This window comes from Podarcis filfolensis (genome assembly GCF_964270895.1).
Source record: "Podarcis filfolensis genome assembly, chromosome: 1".
NCBI lineage: Eukaryota > Metazoa > Chordata > Lepidosauria > Squamata > Lacertidae > Podarcis > Podarcis filfolensis.
In genome coordinates this window covers 117,487,003-117,505,719 of record NC_139604.1, presented here as the reverse complement: position 1 = coordinate 117,505,719, position 18,717 = coordinate 117,487,003, and the positions used below count along the sequence as shown (strand labels likewise).

General features: G+C 43.8%; 1 long non-coding RNA gene across 2 annotated transcripts in view; it reads right to left on the bottom strand.

Moving 5' to 3' along the window:
• LOC310766607 overlaps positions 1–8,448 on the bottom strand; it is a 64,608-nt gene extending 56,160 nt beyond the window's left edge. For both annotated transcript variants that reach the window (XR_014550279.1, XR_014550280.1), the window contains exon 1: positions 7,773–8,448. This is a non-coding gene — a long non-coding RNA (uncharacterized lncRNA). The remainder of the gene's footprint in view (positions 1–7,772) is intronic.
• Positions 8,449–18,717: the final 10,269 nt, after the last annotated feature.

The following is an 18,717-nucleotide window of genomic DNA, read 5'->3' as shown; positions in this document are numbered from 1 at the left end:
TACCTCGGGTTAAGAACTTTGCTTCAGGATGAGAACAGAAATTGCGTGGTGGCGGCACGGTGGCAGCGGGAGGCCCCATTAGCTAAAGTGGTACCTCAGGTTAAGAACAGTTTCAGGTTAAGAACGGACCTCCAGAACGAATTAAGTTCTTAACCCGAGGTACCACTGTACACAAGCACACACCCTGGTGAGAAACCAGCTGCATCAATTGTTTGGGTTGGTTTTCGTTTTGTCTTGTTTTTGTGTGTTTTTTACAGCCACCTCTTGTAGGCATTTTCTTCACACACAAGAAAGCTTTTTGTGTGTTAATTCTGAAGATATAACTACATGACTGTAGCTAACCATGCACTTCTTAGTGCAGTGCATAGTTAAACGATGGAAGTTGCTCCCGCAAGAGGCAGTGATGGCCGCCAACTCAGATGGCTTTAGAAGAGGATGGGATAAATTCATGAAGGAGAAGGCTATCAAAGGCCACTAGCCATGATAGCTAGGTTCTGCCACCACAGTTGGATGCAGTAATGCTTCTGAATACCAATTGCTGGAAACCGCAGGAGGACAGAGTGTTCTTGGGCTTGCATCCTGCCTGCACATTTCCCAGAGACATCTGGTTGGCCAGTGTGAGAGCAGGATGCTAGACTAGATGGGCCAATGGCCTGGTTATGTTGTTAACCCACTTCTAAATTCTGGCAAAAGGTTAAAGGAAGTCCTGTTTGGGAGTTGCCTGGCATCTTTCCATGCCCATTCTTCTTCCCACCTCACTTCCAAGGCACGATGCCTTGTGGCTCCAAAGCACATTTGCATCTTCTCTCCAACCCTCTCCACACACACAAACACACTCATTTCACACCCCTCATTTCATTTCTCATGCAAACACGCCTGATATCTTGCTGCTCTTGCAGAAAGACACAGTGGGTGAGTGAGTTTCTGTGGCGGCACAGTAGCCACCAAATAACCACCTCCTTGTGGTCAATTCATAGGTTGGTTTCGTAAGATATGAAAAATCTGCAGTTGCATCATTCTTGAGTCATTAGGTGGGGTGAATGCACTGGTAGAGGAAGGAACAGCATGATTGGGGGGGGTGATTCCCCATATGACTGAAGCTTCCATATATTACCTAAGATGAATGTGGGGCACTTTGCTTATGTACTTATGATCTGGCTTTTTTTAAAGTGCTTTTCTGCATTGCTCCCCTTTAATTATTATGCATTATTTTTTATTGATGCTTTTAGGAATTTGGGCATGTTAAAATCATAGAATCATAGAATCATAGAGTTGGAAGAGACCACAAGGGCCATCGAGTCCAACCCCCTGCCAAGCAGAAAAGCACAATTGAAAAGCAGTATAAAACAGATAGATGGGTTTTGGAGGGTGAGAAGTGAACATCTTGTGGTCTGGTTAGGAGGCAACATCCCTGGGTGCAAAGACTTCTCTCTCATCAAACTCTTGTGTATTTAGCACAAAGGTCTGAAGAGGGTTTCTAAGTGAAATGGCACCATAACTGGGAACGCTGATTGGACGTGTGAAGGTTGAAAGAGAAACCTGCATGCCCCATAGGTGGGGGTTGTGTGCATGCACCTGCCCCATCTACAGATAAAGTGAAGTATGTTTTTTGGTGAAGTATGGCTCAATGTTGCTATCAGGGCAGTGGTTGGTGGGCATGTGGTTATGTAAGAGCAGGTAGCATTCAGTACTTTGGTTCAGGAATTCCTCTACACAAACACAAAAAACTAGCCTGCTGGGTCATCAGGCCAAGGGCCCATCAACTCCATCATTCTGTTCTCACAGTGATTAACCAGATGCCTCAAAGGCAAACCCTTAAGAAGGACAAGAGTATTCTCTCCCCTCTCCCTTGGTTTCCAGAAGCTGGTATTGAGAAACATTACTTCCTCTGACTGTGGAGACACAGTCATTGATAAGCTTTATCTTCCTTCCAAATATCTTCAATGTCCTTCCACTGGTGAGATCCCCTGTAAATATATGGAAGGCTCCCTTGTTTGGGGTTTTGAGTTCCTTCCGTTGCCAGTGTCAAAAAGGAAATGGAAACCACCCAAACCCAATAGCTAAGCTATGACAGAAAAGCAAAGCAAGGTAGGCTAGACAGTAGAGGAGGCTACATCTTGGAGCTCTGGGAGATGTTTCGTTTGCCTCGAGCTTACCTCTTACAATTCTCATCTGTCTGCTCACAAGGCTGCTTACCACAGGTATGTGACGGTAAATGAGTCAAAGAGCACTTGGTTTCTTAGAACAACAACCAGCACCACCTACTGGCGACCGCTTGCAGCCAGGGCTGTATGAATTCTGCACTTGTTCAAGTACAGAAAAGAGCAGAAATGTGGCACAGAATTCAGCTTCCCAAGGGAGGAAGGGCCTTAGCTCAGTGGTACAGCACATAAATGCAGAAGATCCCAGGTTCATTTCTTGATATGTAGGGTCAGGTAGCAAGTGATGGGAAGAATCTCTGGTGGCCATTCTGGGAGCCACTGGAGCAGACAATTCGAGGTGTACATACACTCTGACTGGTATAATGCAGTTTCTGGCATCCCTAGAATCCCAGCTTCTGTTTTTGAATAGAAAGGTTTCTAGTCCTTATGGCTGAAAATGCATGTGAGTAATTTTTTTGCCGAAATATCAGAAGAGACGGCCAAACACAATATTCAGTGGTTGGGAGATCGGGCTCCCCTTTGCTCATGACTAGTAAAAGCAGAATCAATAAATGCAAAAGAAGAGCACTCATGCAAATCTGCTTAATGTGCCTAATTGATACAAAAATAATGTAGGCATTTTGGCAACAGTTACATCAGAAATTCAGTGCTATAGATCAGTTTTGGGAAATCTGGTCTGTGAGCCCAGGTGCAAACTTGGAAAAGATTGTGTGATGTGTTCTATTCAGATTACAGGATGAAAGACCACTGGAATCAGGTGCACTTAATCTGGAGGAAATGCAATTAGAATATAAGAGCGCAATCCCATATTTGTCTATTCAGAATAGAATTAAGTCCCATTTTGTGTCATGGTGCTTCATCCAACATAAGAACATAGACGGTTGCATTATACCAAGTCAGTCCATTGGTTACTCTAGCTGATAACTGTTTGTGCAGAGCTACCTAAAATAAGACCCACTGAAAACAATGGTATTTACTTCTGAGTAGGCATGTGTAGAATTACACTGTAATGCTGAAACCTTCTCTGAATAAGTCCCACTGACCTTCAGCAGGCACCTATATGATTGAATAGTTATTTTTGCTCTAGTTATTTTTGCCTTAGATGTTGTAGTAATTTAAAATATTATTCCATAGGCATTTTTTTGGGTGGGGGGAGAGGGGTGGCCAGTGCAAGAGGACCAATGCTGATGCTGGAAAAGAGGGTGGAAAAAGTAAATTAACCTCCAGCCTACTCCTTTTTTTATTATTGAGATTATTTCCCCCCTTGAAATGCCTTTTTAGAGTAAGAACCCTCATAAGACAGCTTCCACACAATAGTGAAAAGAAAAACCAATAGCAACAGCAAACCCTTCCAAACAGCAGCTAAATGTATTGCAAAACCCATCATACAGTACCTAAAATAAAAGAGGCAGACCAAAACCAGCAATCATAAAAGACTGAATGAAACCAGGATAAATACACCATACCAGCACCCCACCTCTTGTTTATCCCTCTTGCAACTGTCTATTCGTTTGGTCTGTCCCATTAGACTGAATCTGCTCCACTGCTCTGAGGAAGAAAGCAATTCTAATTGTTAGCTACTGTTACTGGGGTTGCGCCATGTGCCTGACCTCCAGCTGACTGACTCATGGCAAGATAAAGAGGTGGAACGGGGCACAGTGATGGTGAGGTTGGCGCACTGCTGGTGGAGCCAATCTGGCACACCTGCTGGTGTTTTTGCACCAATGCCTTCAATCTCCCCCTCCCCTTTCCGATAAAGTGCAGCAACTCAACTGGGCAGAGGTCCTGTGAACAGCGTAGCCCCATGACACCATCAGCAAAAAATGTACATTGGAATGGGCTGGATTGATGTAGTTTCAGTGATAGCAAGACTGTCACAATATGGCATTGGCTGCTCAGCTTAGCCATAGCAACAGCAAGGAGAGAGTGTAGCGACAAGGCCCTGGATCTCTGGGTGTTGGCAACCAGCCCCACCCTGGTGCTGATGCTACAGTGATAACAGAGCAGCCACGGTGTCTCAGATGACTTCCAAGAAATGCTCCTTCCCACTCCACAATGGTGCACATTACCAGCAATGATAACAGCTCCTCCTTCCAGATTTACCTCGCAATCACAGAATTATCAGTTGCCCTCAGTTGCCCATGATATATACATTTGTATATACTCTGCATTTTTGTCGCCTCTCCTTACAAATCAGCGGGTTCTGTGTTTTCAGTTAAGCCCTCGTTTCTCTGTCTAGGACTTTGCAAACCAGGCACAGGCATTCAGGCCAGTGTTTGTGCAGGAGGGTTGATTTTTAATCCGCATATACAGGTAAGGAAGCTTCTCAGCAACAGGCCACCTAGGGATGTTGTGGGAGCTACTTTCCGAGAGATTATTTTCAAGAAATACGCAGAACGAATTCACTGGGGATGCTAAAAGATACTGGGTAAGTAGCTTTATGGCAGAGGGTTGAATTGATGACTTGTTAGCTCCCTTCGCCTGCCTCTGTTCTCTTTGTCTGCCTCTATTCTCTTTGTCTCTCCACCCCCTCTGTGTGCAGACCAAGGAGCTCTTGTGGCAGGAAGGGGGTTTATGGCCATGCTTCCTAAAATCGTAAAATAACAGGGCCCACATTCAAAGTCCCTGTGTGATCAATGAAATCTTTCCCAGATGTGCCCAGGCGACATGCGCTTTCAATATATGTCCAGGTAAGGTTGGAAACACAATGCACCCACTGCTCACATCATAAGCTTTGTAACCAATCCCTGGGACGCCAGCGGGCATGCATAAACTCCCAATATGCGCAGAACAGGAACAGAATCACTTGGGGAATATCAGAGGCAGAAACCCCACCAAGCAACTGCGTCGTCTGCCCACCGCCTGTAATATGCACAAAACAACTCTCAATCAGTAGTACAGTATATAACACTATCTTTTTTAAGATATTGGACCCTTGGAGAGCAGATTTATACGGACAAATATGAATCCCAGTCCACAACATAGACTAAGTTAGGTATCAGGGGGCAACTGCGGGATGTGATGGTACACAGCCTTCCGTCCTGGGTCCTATTATTCATGCGCGCCTTCGAGAATTATTGGACTAGTACATATTGATTTTATTTTTATTTTTACTTAGGAACTTCTTCTTCTTCTTTTTTTTGCAGTCAGCAGGACACTCTGAGAAAAATTCCAAAGTATCAGTAAAAAAGCAAAGCCTAGCCTAGCTTTTTCATGAGACTGTAAGTTTGTTTAAAGCTTTGTGTTGGGGGGGTGGGAAGTGCTCTTGTTCAGCTAGTGTCGAATCAGTGAATGACACAGTGAGCAAATGTAGGTAATGGTCTCCCGGCCCACAAGTTCATTTTGAATGCCGGAATAGGGCTCATTCTCCAAATATTGTGTATGTTTGTGGGGAGGGGGAGGGGGAAGAGAGATAATACAAATTCTGGCATGATTATGGGACATTCAGAACAAACAACAAATATTAAAACCTATTACGTCCAACCAGGTAAATCAAAGCTACCTAATGATGCAAAACCTGGCAGTGGTTGCAGATGATGCCAAATCAGGGAGGAGAAAGCTGCTGTCCTCCCAGTGTTGTTGGACTGTAATTCCCACCATCCCTGACCACTGGTCATCAGGCTGTGGCTGATGAGAGTTGGAGTTCGATAACACCTGGAGGGCCATAGGTCCCCAAGCCTGCACTAAATCATAGGGTGATATGAATGGGAAGAAACACACTGCAGTGAGACTCAAGCTTGCACACTCCGAAGAGGAGGAGGAGGAGGAGGAGGAGGAGTTTGGATTTGATACCCCACTTTATCACTACCCAAAGGAGTCTCAAAGCAGCTAACAATCTCCTTTCCCTTCCTCCCCCACAACAAACAGTTTGTGAGGTGAGTGGGGCTGAGAGACTTCAGAGAAGTGTGACTACCCCAAGGTCACCCAGCAGCTGCATGTGGAGGAGCAGGGAAGTGAACCCGGTTCATCAGATTACGAATCTACCACTCTTAACCACTACACCACACTGGCTCCCTTACTCCTGTCTCTTCCTCCTGCACAGCTGGGAGGAGTTTGGAAGCTTTGGCATATGATTAACCACAGTGTGCTGAGCTGTCTGAACCCAGAATTGTGGATAATCTTAAACAAGGGGCACTTTAGACAAGCCAGCTTTGTAAACCACTCTTTGAAGTTGTCTGGTTGGCCAAATGTAGCTGATCACAGTTTGTCTGTCCATACAACACAACCAACCATGGTTGAGAAAAAGTGGAAGCAGCTGTTCAGGAGTTGAAGGAGAGGGGAGGGTGCGAATCCAAATTTTGCTGCTGTTCATTCCTGCTTATTCATGCTGTGCCAGTCCAGATAACACAATGTGTGAATGCTGTCCATGTTTCTTCCTTTCCTGAGATATTTCCAATTGTCCATCTATTTCTGGGACCACACGCACTGTACACTTATCTGCAAAATCTGATGCAAGGCCTGAATTGCTGCATAATTGGACTGGGGTATTGTTTTGGGGTGTTCTGTTTGGGAGGATTATCGGTCTGATGATGATGATGATTTCTGTGGAAATTATTTGATTTGGTTGAGTATTTTTTATGTTTTATTTATTGTTTTTTACTACTTTTGTTGTGATTATGTATTTATTTTTTTCCTCATGTTGTAAGGTGCCTTGAGCATGGTTTGAACTATGGAAAGGCGGCAATCAAATAAACTTATGTATACATGTATGCATAATTCTCTGCAGTATTGTTATGCGCAGTTGGCTGAATTGTACATCATGATCCCTAGCTGAATGCCCACCAGGCATCTCTCACAGCAGTACCATGCAGATTTGAATTCTAGTTGTACACCACATTCATATAATGCCCACCCTCCAAAACCCATCGTCTGTATTTCATTGCAGTGCACATCCAATTACCTGCTTTTCTTCCTATAGAGCCAAAGATAATTTTCTACCTCTTTGCATCACACACATCCTTACCAAAATAATGGGCCATTTGTGCATCAGAAGTGGGAAAGTATATCACATAATATTACACCACCCTACAGCTAGCCACTTTAGGTGGAATTATATAGGTGTGGAATTTGGCATATCTTCAAAGGAACCAGAGTCCCACAAGTGTGGGGCAACCACTGAAGCTGTTATGTCTTACACACCCTCAATATTGCAACACATTTCACAGACAACATTGCTATGAATGCACCCTAATTTGATCTCAAAGATAACCATGGAACACAAAGTCAGAGACATCCCCTTAGGTATTCCAGACCCAGTTAGATATAGGTCCACTCCCAGTGCCAACAAAAGGCAACTTTCCACCACCTTGTTATTTGCATCATGGGTTTAGGGTGAGAAAACAATGGGTTGGGTGGAGAATGGAGTTTGCACAGTCTAACAAATTCACTTAAGTTCTTAATAATCCCAAATGATTTACATTGAAACATTATTCACATAGGCCAACTCTGCTGATAAGATATATTTAATAGCAATCACTGAAACCACCAATCAGTAGAACGGTACAAAGCATGATTAACAGTAGCTATATCTGGTCACTTAGAACCCAAATCAATAAGATAAAATTGCATCAATGCATTTTAAAAGTTTCAGCAAATAAAAAGGGCCCTTACCTGGCACTGAAAAGATCAGCAGCAGTACTGGGAGAGCTCGTCTACTGATGGAATTCCAGAGAAGGGGTGCCAACACTGGAAAGGCCCTGAGCTACCAACGAGAAATAAGAGGCCTGCTTGCAGGCACAGTGGTTTGCCACCGTGAGAAGAGGACGCTAGACTAGAAGGGCTTTTGGCCTGACCTAGCAAGGCTCTTATGCACACATGTAAAAAAATCCTCAGAATTATTTCATATTATTCACTTGTGTTCATGTGAATGTAATGTAATTCTAGCTTGTCAGTTCTCCACACTCAAATGATAATGTAAGAAAAGCTCTCTCGAAGGCCCATCTCTGTTCAGTATCCTGCTTTCTGCAGGGACCAGCTAGATGCCTCCAGGAAGCCCACCAGCATGGCTTGAAGGCAGCAGGGTTCTCCTGCTGTGGTGGATATTCAGAGACATTCTGCCTCTGGACTTGGAGGGTTCATAAATCCATCATGGCAAGCGTCCATGGACTGATTGCTCCTCCCCAAGGAATTTGTCGAATCCCCTTTTAAAGCCATCCAAACGATGCCATCAAAGGGGTGTAAGGACCAACTCCCTGCCCTCTGGCTGGTTCCTCAACGCATCAGCCCTGACCTGCTAAAACCATCGCGTCTCCGCGTAGGCTGGCACCGTAACAAAGAGGCCAGCAAAACAGATCACTTCACCGGATGATTCAAGCACATTGGCAGATCAATGTTAGCCTGAGGCTCAGTGCGTGAACCCTATAGTGCCAAGTATTCAGAGGGATTTGTGGGTGGGGGAATCCTAAACTGTGCCTTCTTTCCCTGAGAGAAAGCCTTTGGGAAAGTGGGGCAATGTTCCTTAAATGCAGGTGTTGGAAACAGGCACTCCTTAAGATGATCAGGAAGAAATTCCTTCCTTATTGGATTCAGCATTGGAAGGACTGGTCTTTCTTTCTTTCTTTCTTTCTTTCTTTCTTTCTTTCTCTCTCTCTCTCTCTCACACACACACACACACACACAAAAGGAGCGATCTATTGTGCCTCTTTGGCATTGTATCTTATGAAATGAAGGTATTAATCAAAATCAGATAAACAAAGCAAGGACGAGAGAGGAGGAGGAGGCAGAGGAGGCGGAGGAGGCAAAGAGGCTCAACCCTACCCTTCTGCCTCAGTAATTATTGTCAGCGGCTTCTGGTCTGTTCACCCCTGTGCCAAGTTAGTAATGTATCCCCGTTTGGCCGATTCCAGATCTCCAGCAACACCTGTGGGAAAGGCTTTAATTAATCCTCTGTTACTGTTGTAATTGCACTATCCTAAGGGGAAAGTCCTACTAGCCAGGAATATTATTTTAAACATATACTGTAAACAACATTTGTCCTCGGGAGGGTTCTGTTAATACTATGGCTTTGACCCTTTCATTGCTGCATGCTTAAAGGAGCTCGGTTTTCTAAATTACTGATAACACAACAACAAAAAGGGGATCTCCCCCTTTTCAATGGAAACATCTCTCAGCTGCCTCCATGTGAGCGGGTGGAAAATCAGAACCAGCCCACGGAGCCCATATGTATCCATGTTTATTTGGAACAAACCCCCGCTGATTCCAAAGCCATAGGGGTGAGGAACTGGATCCTGAGTGCTGGACAGATCCTTATCCCATTCGCACACATACTGCAGCCAGCTTTGACAGGTGGGAGGGGCTGCTCACCTGTCGGTTGCCTGCTGTCATGATGACATCCAGGGAGGATGGCATTAGGTGACCCCACTTTGTGTCAGCTGATTGTTGGCCCTTGCAATGGGTCCTTTGCTTTTCAACCACCCATGATCAGCTGATCATCAGGTCTTGCAAGCCTGGTGCCTGCCAACATCTGGCATGGTGAGCTTGGCTTGGCCAAAGCAGCTGGGTGGGCTGAATGGGGAAGCCTGGATGTTCTCCACTGCTGCCACAGAGCATGTCAGTCACTAAGTCAGTGAGCATTGGACTGAAGCTTGAGCTGCCTTGTACTCATGGGCAACGTGACATTATTAAATGGCCACACACAAACTGGAAAGCCTGTGTGGGTTTCAGCCCTTTCCTTTCTTGTTGGATTGAGTTAAAAATAAGAGCATTGCTTCATTTATCTAATCGGCTCACTGGATACTGAGAATCGCCAGAAGATTCAGATCCCACCACAGTAATCTAGATTCATGACTGAATAGGAGGAGTAGGGGGTTCATCCGAATGAAAGACAGTGAAATGGGAAAGGCTGAGAAAATTTGGGAGGGTGGGAAGAGTGATATCATTTTAATATGTCTGTGGTGGACCACAAGTTGTGTAATGCAAAATTCAGCCAGAGGACCTGATATGCTTTAAATGTGCCTATTCCAAGTAAACTGCAAGCATCAACACGGACTATTCCATTCTTATTATCGTCAGTGCATTTATTTGCTTATATGTTCTCTGGATTCCAATATACTCTAGCTTACGCAGGCACACTTCTTTTCTTTTTTTAAAAGTGAATTGTGTTTGCAGGTAAACACAATGAGCCAGATCCACTTATCGGTCCACCTTGATTAAATTGTAGCTTGCAAATAAACTCTATAAATGTATACACACAGCATGACACCAACTCATTTTCTACAATGAGAGGATTTGAGGTTTTTAGAGACTAGGCGATGCTTTTTTACAAACTTAGAATGGTATCCAAAGATAGTCATACTTAGCACATTTGAGGAGCGTTTGCAGGGGGTATGGGGGAAAGAAAAAGGGAAGTCTTGTTACCCTAGCAAAACTTATTACACTTGCTTCTGCTCATGCAAAAACTTATGTGAATCTGGCCCTTTACATTTTGGCACAGTTTATAAATAAGTTCAGGCCTGTCCTGAAGCAGCAACTCCTTTACTGTTCCCAAAACTTACCTCCCAGAAGCAGGAAAGTGCACGCAGAAAGGGAAAGGTTGTCCTTCAGGTCATCTTTAGGCTCTTAAGCCTCGCCAGCAGGAACTTTTCTGTTCAAAAATCCCTGGGAGTTACTGGCATTTGTGTGGATTTGGAATACCTGTCAAGCTCCTGGGATCTTTAGAATGGCAAGTTCTGTCAGGAGGGCTTTGGGGGTCTAACAGAGAAGCAGCCTTCTCTTTTGTCCACCTTGTTGCTGCTGCTGGAACATAGTTTTGGCCTCATGGTATTCTCAATGATCTCACCTGTAGCACAACTGGTTACAAAATTTAAAATTTTGACCTGATTCAAAAATGTGGACCTGGTTTGTGTGTGTGTGTGTTTGGTTTTTTGTGGTTTTTTTTTTTAAGGAGAACACGTTTCAAACTTTTGTATTTGAAATCTGTAGGGTTGCTTTCTATCCAAAGAAACACTGAAAAATCTTTGGCTTTCAATCCACTGTAAATGTACCCTGATTTTCTTGACTTGTTCAGGTGTAACTGATTTGTAAAAGGAAAGAGCTAGAAAACCATTGCTGAAACCAAAAAGTTGGGAGAAGATCAGGGCTTTGTTTCTCTTCTAGAAAAAGATATGAAGCTTTAAGAGAGGGAGGGGGTGAGGGAATGGCCAAATTGATCCCCTCTGTAGCTGCTGTTGCTCTGTCTGTGGTGAATTATCTCAAACTTCATAAGTGTAAGTAAAATGGGGATCCTTGAAGTCTGAGTCACTTTATTTCCACAGAATGTAACCATATTTCAATTTGCACTTGAATTAATGGGTGACTACAAAGCTTTGAAAGCCTTAAAGAGCATGTCTCACCTATTATAACACATTTTATTAATCAGCATATTGCATTAAGAGAGACCATCCAGTTAAGCGTCGCTATCTTTACCAGAGGGAAAGGGTGCGGTGAGCGGTGGGGGAGAAGAAGGGACTTTGCATACAGTGATCAGAGACCAAATTGGTTAAAGCAGACACATTTGGAAATTCGTCAGTGCAGCTTAGAAAATCTGCTTTCAGTTTGAACCATTTCTGATAGCTAAAATTAGGGCTAGATGCACTTTTCTTTATACGGAACAGTAATTCTTTTAAATCAAATATTTGTTTCCTCTGGTTTATTCCCCCCACCCCACCCAATGTCTGGCAACACCAGAGTAAAGAGATGGTGCAATCTATCCCAGAATCAACATGTTACCACCCTGGTCATTTGGTCATCCTGATGAACCATCTACACCAGGGGTGGGGAACTGTTCACAGTGAGTGTTTTTGGTGCAAATGCAGAGCAGCCTTCTTCAAACTGGTTTCCTCCAGATGGTTTGGACCGTAACTCCCATCATCCCTTATCATTGGCCATGCTGAGTGCAGTTGGTGCAAGTTGTAGTCTAACAATCTGGAGAGAACCAGATTGTGGAAGTGTGGCTCAGATATTTTCATCTTTCTATGTAACCAGAAGCGTAACTGGACTCAGTATACTAAACATTGGCTCAAACTGGGCAAGTTTAGCCAGCATGGTGTGTTTTGGGCTACGACTCTGTATGATGACCTATGTCAGGAGAGAGGGTAAATGTGTCTTGTTGATTCTCATTGACCTCTCAGAAGCTTTTGATATCATCAGCCATGGTATCCCTCTGTCCTAGGGGTGGGTGGCACCACTTTGTGGTGGTTCTGGTCCTACTTGGATTATTGTTTCCAGAGGGTGATGCTTGGGCAGTGCTTTTCAGCCCCTTTAAGCTCCTTTACATCTGCAGGTGTGGCAGTGGACGTACTGGGCTGTTGTTTTATGGGACTGTTGCTTTTTGACCAATGTGCTGGCATGCCATGCCAGAGGTGCCAGTGGGTATGGTGTGCACTTCTGTTTCCCCATAATAGCAGCAAGAAAGAACTGTATTCTGGTATGCCACCTCAAGTTTCGTTGTTTTACTCCTGCAAATGTCTGGGTTAAGAGGGTTGCAAACAGATTTTCCCTATAATCAAAGAGCACGTAAATCAGCAGTAAACATGTATTACATCCCATTACCTTTCTGGAAGTGTTTTTTTTACGCAATGCGAAAGCTCAAATATAAAGTGAAAATTAACTCTTGGGGAAATGGGATAAACTGCCACCTTCAAACCCACTAAGGAGCAGCACAACCATGGGAGAGGGGTGCAGGATCTCATGCCAAGAATATTTCATACCCTCCAACATTTCTCCAATGAAAATTGAGATGTCCTGTTCAACAGCAATAATAAAATTTATACCCTGTCCATCTGACTGGATTGCCCCAGCCACTCTGGGTGGCTTCCAACATATATAAAAACGTAAGAAAACATTAAACATTAAAAAACAAAAAACTTCCCTATGCATGGCTGCCTTCAGATGTCTTCTAAAGGTTGTATAGTTACTTATCTCCTTGGTTTCTGAATCACATAACTCCATACCCTCCAAAATTTCTCAGATGAAAATAGAGACGTCTGAATTAAAAGTGGGACATTTCGGGATTAAATCAGAAACTGGGATGGCTTCTGTAAATCCGGGACTGCTCCTGAAAAATAAGGATTCTTTAAGGGTCTCATATTTTAAGATCAGAAACAGAGGCTGTGTGTGCAGAGCCTTGTGGAGTGGCACAATGGACACCACAACTACGAGGTGGGGAGGTGCCAAATATTTGCGTCACAGAGGGCACCGCTGAAATTTTTGACCCCAAAGTCCACCACTGTCAGAAAAGAAGGCTAGAGTCTAAATGCTCATTTGAAGCCCTCCCCGTTCCTTCTCACTGCATTTTGGATCAGTGCCATTTTCTCTCAAATGGACTACACAATTTGTCCGAGATGATGTGTTGAGGCCCATGTGTGAGGCCCAGGACAATTTCCCCTGTTGCTCCCTGCTTAGGTCTGGCTGAAGGAGAGAGAAATTGACTCACTCACACCACCCAGGGAGGCTATAGCTGAGCTGGGATGTGACCCCAGGGCAACCCCACTGTAGTTGGAGAACCAAACTCTTTAAAGGCAACCTTACGGAATCCCCCAATCCCCCCCAATCTTTCTGAACACAGAATATAAGGCGAACAAGAACAATCGAATTTAGTGGCAGTAGTTGTTTTACATTTTATTTTTTTCATCTGGGGAACCTTCAGATATAATCTGTGTTCAGAGCTTCAAATTAAATTACATCCCTTAAGCTTTCCAGATACCCCATCAGAAGCATATCACTAGATAGTATAACTTTTCTGCAGCATCTTCAACTGAAGCAGAGAGAGAGAGAGAGAGAGAGAGGGAGGGAGGGAGAGAGAGAGAGAGAGAGGGAGAGAGGGAGAGAGGGAGAGGGAGAGGGAGAGAGAGTCTTGTCAACCATCGACTAGTAGTTGAAGCCTCTTCTGTCGGGCAAATGGACTTCATTAGATGAGCCGTCCATCAGCGCAAACCTTTTGGGATGACAAAAATTCCCACTGAATTCCCAATTTAGCTTTCCACCAACGTTGCCAACTCTCGCTTGCATGGTTTTGGCAGGCTTACTGACAAAATTTGTGTTGGTAGAGACAGAAAATTGAAACCCAAGTCCGGCCCCTGCCAATCCAACACACCCGCAAAACAGTTCGGCTTCCAACATCTGATCAGTGTTTTGAAGGGACAGCTAAAAGGCTACATGTGAAAGGGATTCATGCTGTTGTTTTCTGCCAAACTGCAGTCCACCCTGGAACGGGGAGGGCAATATCAGTTAGATATACTTTGCACATTTATTTTGGAATGGATTGTGTTAGTTAGGACAAAAAAAAAAAAGCAAATGCAACAATTCCCATTGATAAATGCCCTTGAGAAGTTTGAATGTCCTTGAAACTTCTATGTTCAGAACCAGCAGACTGTGTGTGTGAGTGTGTTCTGTATGTATATTAAGCTTTAACATATTAAGATGTTGGATCAGGTGATTAAATTTCCTTAGGATCTCCCACTACAACCTTTAGGATTGCATCCTTAGGGCCCATCCTTATGGTGCGTTCATGATTATTTTTGCTCATGATGGTATCTTCTAACCAAAAAACTAGGAGCCCAACTCAGATGCACAGAAATATTTTCATTTGCAAACATTATTTTCACCTATGATGGTATCTTAGTGGTTAGTGATCAATGTTTATTCTTTCTAAGCAAAATGTTTCAGGCAAAATGTAATGGACACAAGCTTAGCAATGTCCACATTTTTTTTTTTGTAGTGTAAAGTTTCTATCAAAAGAAGCTACTTTTTTTTAATTTGCTATCATGTTTAGGGAATGCACTGGCCTTTTTAAAACAAAAATTAAAAACAGGAAGGTATATACCTCACAGGATTGCAAAAGAAGAAGGCCCTCCCAGACCCTCAAGTCTGCCCTGATGCTGCCACGAGTACCCAGGTGGGCACAGCTGGGTGAGACCAACTTCACCCTGCTCAGCCATCCAGGTCTCAGTGGTACAGATCTGCCTCCTTATACACAGTCAGATCGTGGATGCATGAGGTCTTACTCTGAGCCAACCTGGCATTCAGCAATAGCAGCCACAGAACCATGGTGACTTTCTGATTTGAGGGGTAATAGCTCAAAGTCAAACCAATTAGTAACCACACACTAGGTTGAGAGTTCGTCCCACAATGTATTCAGCAGGTTGCACCACAATAAGTACCTGAGAAGAACCTGGAAATCTACCTGAAGGAACGTCTCCACCCCCATTGCTCAGCCCAGACACTGAGGTTCAGCTCCGAGTGCCTTCTGGTGGTTCCCTCACTAAGAGAAGTGAAGCTAAAGAGAACCAGGCAGAGGGCTTTCTCAGTAGTGGTGCCCACCCTGTGGAACACCCGCCCACCAGATGTCAAGGAAATAACTATCTGACTTTTAGAAGACATCCGAAGGCAGCCCTGTTTAGGGAAGTTTTTAATGTTTGATATTTTATCACTTTATTGTTATTATTATTATTATTATTATTAATAATAATAATAATAATATTCTGTGGGGAGCTGCCCAGAGTGGCTGGGGAAATCCAGTCAGATGGGTGTGGTATAAGTAATAATAATAATAATAATAATAATAATAATAATAATAATAATTTGGAATGCATATAATGAATCAAAGTGGATCATTTTTCATTAGGGCAGAAAACTTTCCCACTGACCGAAAAACAAAAATAAAGCATAAGAGATTAGAAGAGATGATGATATCTCTCTTAAGATGACAAGAGGGGTAGCTCAAGTAAAGCTAGGATTCCTCACCTCTCCACCTTTGAAGGCTCTGTTATCAGGGCTCAGCCTCCCATTCTCCTTTGTCCTCCAGCCTTTAAACTCATGGCAGCTAGTTAACCAGTGAAAAGGGGCTGTAGGGAGAGACAGAGGGCATTAGAAGCTTGGAAGGTGAAAGCAGCAAAGAACAGTAAACAGAAGGAGAGACCAGTGTATCAAGTTTGCCCCTAAAATTTGTTTGCCTCCAGATGAGAGGTAAGGCTTGCTTCACATTGTTTAAAGCTCAAGTGAACAGAGAGCTGCAGGTAACTCTTGCCATCTATCTGGTTGATAGATCACAGGGGCTCAGTTGACTCAGATGTTTGGTTTGCAGGGGGTGGGAGAAGGATTAATGTATTTTTCAATCTTCATAATATGTTGGAAGGTGTGCTGGAGTCTTACTGATCTGAGATAGTGTAAAAAATAAGTAAAAATTGCTTTCTTTTTAGCTATCCGGGGGGGGGGGCACGAGGAAAAATAGGACACACATAAAATCTCAGGTTTTCGACTTTTTAAAGTACTTTCTATCTAAATGCAGATTTCTGGAAAACGTCCTAGAAAAATTTACACCCAGCATGCAAATCAGGACTGCATGGAAAATTTCCACTAGGAGCTCCCTTTAAGGCAGTGGGAGGAGGATGGAGGCAGGCATTAGGTTTTGATTTTCAGTTCTCAGAGAAATATCCAAATATCTCGGGTTACCCAGATCTCGGTTTTCTGCTTCCCTTCCCATAATAAAATGCTCCTTCTTTCAGCTCATGTATAAACAGGAGTTGTGGGACAGAAACTGGGTTCAGTTCCCTTTTATAGGTGAATCTACCTAGCTCTCACTTTCCCAAACAATGTTCAGTGGTGGGAGGTGGGGGATTGTGGCCAGCCTTCAAAATTTGCACTTTTCTGAATTTTGCAATGCAGTTCTGCAGCTAAGCAATGTGTACAAAAATACATATGCAATGGTAAAGTGTGCACAGAAATGCACAGAACATGGCATTAAAACATGCACTACAGAAGGGAAATTTTCTTTCCAATATATATATATATATATATATATATATATATATATATATATATTGGGTGAAATGGCAAACAAAGAATTATACTTTATCTTACAAGGAATTCGCACTGAACTGCTGGCGAATTTGAATGAGAGCTTGCATTAAAAAATAATAATCACAAACTGAACTGAAAATGTGGAGAACTGGAGAACAATGGAGAGAAACTGAAATTGACAGTTTCACCCGTCCCTAATAGGCAGTGCTGCCTCCTTAAGAGAAGCCAAATCTGAAATCTCTCCGCCAAATTAAAATGGATGTTTTCCACAGCGTTTGCTGAATTGACAATAATCCTATTTTTTTAAAAAATTCTTAAATCCACAACATATTAAGGACGAAACTGCATTCTTAGCATAATTCATGAATGCGCTGTCAAAATTAACCACAGGGCTGCATGGATGACCCTAAATTGGCTAAAATCCACCTTAACTAGTCTGCCAAAATGGTCAACCACAAATATTTCCAGAAAACCAGCATGGCCATTGTTCCACTTAAGAGAGCTGATCTAAGCCCTTTCAGAAGTGTGGGTGTGGCTCCTTTTGTTCAAAGAACATGTGCTGCACAGGGTGCTCTGGCTGCAGTGCCAGGCTCTGCCACCCCCCCGACTCTAAATACATATATCACAACAAAATCTGCAATGTTCCATCATGGAGGCAGCTCTCCCTCTGATCAGGGACTCTTTGCTTGAGCATTGGCTCAAAACACGCAGAGAGAGCAGTCAGAGCTCGCCCCTGTGAGGCTGTTCCTCACACTAAAAGCATTCCATGGCTGGAACACTGGAACATAAGAAACCGCCTTATGCTGAATGAAACCATTGGTCCATCTGATTGGTATCGTCTACCTTGACCAGCAGTAGGGTTTCAGACTGGGCGTGTGTCCCAGTCCTCCATGAATATGGCAGGGGTTGAACCTGACACCTTCTGCAAGCAAAGCAGCTGCTTCCCCACTGACCTACAGTCCTTCCTAGGGACGCGGGTGGAGCTGTGGTCTAAACCACTGAGCCTCTTGAGCTTGCCAATGGGAAGGTTGGCGGTTCGAATCCCCACAATGGGGTGAGCTCCTGTTGCTCTGTCCCAGCTCCTGCCAACCTAGCAGTTCGAAAGCACGCCAGTGCAAGTAGATAAATAGGTACCACTGTGGCGGGAAGGTAAATGGTGTTTCCGTGCACTCTGGTTTCCGTCACGGTGTCCCGTTGTGCCAGAAGTGGTTTAGTCATGCTGGCTGCACGACCCGGAAACCTGTCTGTGGACAAACGCCACTCCCTCAGCCTGAAAGTGAGATAAGTGCCGCAACCCCATGGTCACCTTTGACTGGACTTAACTCTCCGGGGTTCTTTTATCTTTACCTTTACAGTCCTTCCTTCATTACACGGAGGCCCTGTGCGCTAGTGAAAGGGGCTGAAATGGGGCGGTGAGGAGGATGAGTTACTACTGAGCCAGATATATCTCGTTCAAGCTAGCAATGTTAGCAAAGGTAATCATTAGTTGATTCCGAGTGCCGATTTACCCAGCTCATAACGGCTGGCTAAATTCAGATTCAAATCAAATGTCATTTCCCCGAGAAGTTCTTTTCTATCTCAGAATGTAATGAAAGATCCCAAGCTTCTGCAATCTGCATTCAGCAGACTAGGCACTCAAAGCTAGCTGCCGTTAGGTGCCTGCATAGAGGCTCTCCAATCTTAATTCTGCTTACATTTCAAGAATCCTTATTCCTTTTGAAACTCTTGCTCAGGGAAAAAAAGATACCTCTAAATTCTTCTGCCCCCAAATGGCATCAAA